We start from the raw sequence: 4,910 nt of genomic DNA, 5'->3' as shown, positions 1-4,910 counted from the left end.
TCGTGCCACCTTAAAGTGCAGTGTCGATGGAATCCAGGAGGAGGTAGGACAGGAGTAACAGTGGCCATCTGGTTTTTATCCCAGTGAAGGAGTCAGACAGAGGGGACCTCGCAATATGTGAGAAAAGTTACTGTACCATATGAGATTTTACTATTTGTTTTAAATGAATTTAGGGGAGAACAAAATAATCATGTAGTCTATTTAAAGAAATAATGTTTGTTTGTTTTTTTTTTTTAGAGAAATGTTGTTGTTTAATGGCAAAGCTCTGCACAATCCAGCGCCAGGACCAGCATGGAGTCAAAGCAGCAGGGACGGCCGGGTGACCCCGTGCAGCCTCACATGGCGAAGAGGATGAGGAAGGCGACCATCAAACAGAAGAGTCCCATGGCCTCGGCAGGGCAAAGCCCAGAATGGCGTAGGAGAAGAACTGCTGCTTGAGAGATGGGTTCCTGGCATAGCCAATAATCAAGCTACCAAACACTGTGCCAATGCCAGCCCCTGATCCAGCCACACCAACTGTGGCAGCCCCAGCACCAATAAACTTGGCTGCTGTGTCGATGTCCCGGGAAGTGACACTGGTCTGGAACTCCCTTCGGGCCACCTGGAGAGGGGAGCTGCTGCAGGAAGGCTGTTTAGATGGGGCCTCTGGTCTACTCAGGAGGGAGGCAGACACAGGCCTGATTAGACCCCTCGTACGGGAGCGGATCAGAACTGGAGAAATGAGCAGTACCTTGGTGGTCTGCATTTTTCAATCTCCCAACTTTAGCCCTTGGTCCGAAATAATGGTTTTTAAATAAACATTTATCAACCTCCCAAAGGAACAAGCGTTATAATCATTTAGCCTGAAATACACACAGCCTCCACACCTCACTGCGGAGCGGATTTGTCAGAGTTGAACAATAGAGACGGTGAAAAACAAAACAAACAATATCCCACAAAGCAGACCATGATGATGATGGCGAGGACAGAGAGGATGACTGCATGTTCCCTGCCTTAAACACACGGCAAAATCGTAGTTTCTGACTCTTGTGACATTTTGTTAACAAAGAAAAGTGCCTTAGAAAAGTGTCTTAGTCATTTGGCATGTTTGAAGCTGCAGGCAGAGATTCGCATCTCAGTTTGGTAAATTTTACGTGCCGAGATCTGCCATTCACAGTTAACAAACAAATGTGGCTGAGCACCAATTAGAGGCATATGTCATCACATCGGGGAGCCTCGGAAGAAATAAGTCATGTGTAATTGGCTACGTGCTATCGTCAAAATCTAGCAGATGCCTCAATTCCAGAGTAGTTCACATTTTCAGTGCACACACACTTAAAAGAGTATCCTGAAGATGGCATGTCAAGAAACATTTCACTGTGCCGCTGATGTGAGTGCCTACGGTTTGCAAGGGTGTTGACTTTGGTAGGTGGTGGCCTCTGTCGCTCTTCTGCCTGGGAAACAGGAAATGGAACAGTCCTATTGCTGATGCTTTCCCTCAGTCCCCCCAATGCCCTCTTCATTAACTGCCACTGATGGACTAATAGAGCAATGAGCATGGGACTGATTTCAGAGTTCAAATGACAACCATAATAATCCCCTTGTGGGGTGACCATGCCACGCAGAAACAGTGGGCAGATAATTGCTGCTAGACCTCTCTCTGTCCCGGTGAAGTTGGCCAGTTCTCTTCCAACAGCTTGAAAAAGCAGTTGATGCAAGAAAAAGGAGAAGTAAGGCTGGGGTCTGGAGATGGAGAATTTTCATGGTTTGCTTTCTGTGGCTGGAGATTGGACCTAGGGCTACCTGCTTGCTCGGCAAACACTCTGCCACTGAGCATTACCCATGTGCTTCGAACAACTTTTATAGCCCAGGTAAGGCCTTGGAATTTCAGTCCTCTGACCTTCTACGTGGCTGGAGTTATAGGCCCATGCTTCCATGTCCTGTGTAGAAATAATCATATCTCCACCCTACAACAATTAAAAGGGTTTTCCCCACTCTTGGGAAACGCACAAAGTTCATCATAACCTTCCTAATCGCTGGGAGAAGCCACAGGGAAGTTGGAAGCTTTTGTGCTGTCATATCCCACATAGAAAAAAAGACTCCCTGTGAAAGAAACCATCCTAATTCTTCCATGAGTTAGAGACACTTTACTTGGAACTCTTAAATAGCAATAATGACTTTCCTATTGAAAGCGCACTGGCTAGAATTTACTGAACACCTGGTCTATAGTCTAAGCACTTCTTGTACACTTATTTAATCTTCATTCCAGCCTTCTCGGGGTAGATACTTTCATTAACATCCCCCTCAAAGGTGAAGGACATAGAGGAATTAGGCAGCTTAGTGGCTGGTCATCTGCTAGGACAGGAATGCAACTTTAACTTGGGAAGATTGGCTCCAAGTTTTCTTATCAGAATTGAAAGATAAGTGAACTAGGCCAAGCTGAGCAAAGTTCAGACTCTCTCATCCTGGAGGAAAACTATCTGGAAAGACCAGAAACCAAGCAACCAGTAGCACAGAATAGGCTTATTGTCTTCTTGCAGCTCTGTGAAGGCACACACTCGTCTTCCATTGGAATGTCCTGGGTGCTTATTGCTCCCAGTGAGTGGGATGCTCCAGGCTGCTCCTGGTTCTGCAGCATCCTATTGTGTGAGCTGAAATTCCTCAAAGCCAGCAGAAATCATGCCACTGGGGTCACGCTCACAGAGACCATTGTCAACTCGTTTGAGATGAAACATTAAAGCTAAAGGTAGCCGCTTCTTTCTCACCTCAACAGGAAGCTCTCCTTTATTCTAAGCCGAGTTTGGCATATGATAGGCCAGAGTGGAGAAAAGCTATGAGTCAGAAAATAAAAGTTAAGAAGTTAAGCATGCAATCAGAAAGAGCTAGCTTCTGCTCTTGGACTTAGTAAAAGGTGTTCAATACTTACAACTGAATAATTTCCAAGAGTTTATACAACAGGCAAATGCCACTTTTATGTAGACTATGAATGAGCCATTTTGAATGCCAAATCACAGCCATTGTGCTATGCAGGCCAGCTGAAGACTAACGGAGAAGAAAGGCGAAGAGCAAGCTATTTCACCCAAAAAACAAAACAGGCATAAAACCTGTCATGTACCTGTGGCAAAAAATTCAAGCCATACACTATTTAGACTGTGTGACTTTCTGTTTTTACTCTTTATCACTTAAAAACATTTTGAGTGCTGGGCGGTGGGGCACACGCCTTTAATCCCAGCACTTGGGAGGCAGAAGCAGGCAGATTTCTGAGTTTGAGGCCAGCCTAGTCTACAGAGTGAGTTCCAGGACAGCCAAGGCTATACAGAGAAACCCTCTCTCGAAGAAAACAAAAAACAAAAAACAAAAAAAAAATATTTTGTGGTTTTTTTTTTTGCATTTATGACAAATATAAATCTTATTTAAAAAAATATATGTCCCCTATGGGTGAGCATCCACAGGACTTGCTGAGTCATATGTACTCATATTCCAGGCAGGCCAGAAACAAAAGGGATACTGTGTATAATTAAATCTGATAGATAAAACATGGTAGGAGAAAAGTAACCTGGGTTCTAGGACAATTAAACATATTAAAAACAATTTTTAAGTCGTATTTATTTGTGTGTGGCATGTGTATGAGCACACATGGCCCACGTGGCATGCGGAAGAGGAGAGCGTGGAAGCCATTGGTTCTCTCTTTCCACCCTGTGGCATGCAGGGATTGAACTCGGTTCCTCAGGCTTGGCAGCAAGCACCTTTACTCACTGAGCCATTTCTCAGGCCCCCTTCATATTATTTGAAATTTAGCATACAAATTACAGTGTCTCACCAGAGGAAATTTCTTATGGCTTACTTGTTTGCATTTCCCCTCCCCCACACTGACTCCTCCCTTCCCAATCGCTTCCCTTCCCCTACCACTGTGTTACTGTGTTACTTACAATCCATCACCATCTTTCATTAGTTTTCTTTTTCCCTTAAGGTATCCTCTTTCCCTCCTGTTCCCCCTTTCAAGTTTCATTACTTACGGATGCATAAAAATTAGAACCGAAGGTTTCCATATGAAAAAAAAAAGCATGAAGTAGTCTAAGTTTGATTTATTTCATTTAACATAATAGTTTTTCAGTTCCGTCTATTTTCCTACAATGTAACTAAAAATAACAGGCTGCAGACATGGGGCAGTACTCACTAGAAGTATAATATAAAGTCTGAATAGTTTCCATGAAAAATGTAGTTCTGCTTGAATTATTTCTATCTAGTTCATGCATTTCTTTTTAATGTAGTAGAATGTATCTACATACATGTACAAATGCAAACACATACATACGCATACATACACACGTAGAGAGTAGAGAGAGATTAGCTTAATTAGCTTGTCTAAAATGTAAATTTGCTCTAAAAAATGTCCAGTTCACCACAAAAGAGCAACATCTACTTATTAATTATCAAATACGGACCATACCAGGAGTTTGATACTGCAGAGAGAAGACGGAGTTGGTGCACTATGCAATTCCAGACTCAGAAAATCAAGAATGGCTCAGACAGATGGGCATGGCTCAGGGTTTCTCAAAAGGATCGGGTCAAGAATTTGGCCAGGGTCAGAATCCCCAAAGAATTGGTGGACCTGCAGATGTTCCACTCATATGAATCACACAGGCTTACCTTACTATATTAGATCTTAACACTGAGAAACATGTGCTTTAAAACATTTATTTTTAAAAGAATTATGAATCTACAATATATAAACACTGTTATAGAACAGTATTTTACTCTTTCAAAAATAAGCTTATAGTGATATGTCAAGCAACAATATTGTCTTATGTATAATGTTTTAACATTATGTTTGTGACACTTGCAAGTTTCATAAAACTCTACTCCATGAGAGATATCTAGATTCTTATCTATGCATTAACTATGATGTCTTTTCACTTTAGGGAAACTTC

The 4,910-nt window shown here is 42.4% G+C and overlaps 1 pseudogene; it reads right to left on the bottom strand.

Annotated features, from left to right (window-relative positions):
* Nucleotides 1–335: 335 nt before the first annotated feature.
* On the bottom strand, nt 336–768 carry LOC116071752 (annotated as a pseudogene).
* Nucleotides 769–4,910: the final 4,142 nt, after the last annotated feature.

This window comes from Mastomys coucha, unplaced genomic scaffold (genome assembly GCF_008632895.1).
Source record: "Mastomys coucha isolate ucsf_1 unplaced genomic scaffold, UCSF_Mcou_1 pScaffold1, whole genome shotgun sequence".
NCBI lineage: Eukaryota > Metazoa > Chordata > Mammalia > Rodentia > Muridae > Mastomys > Mastomys coucha.
This window is presented reverse-complemented; position numbering and strand designations above follow the sequence as displayed.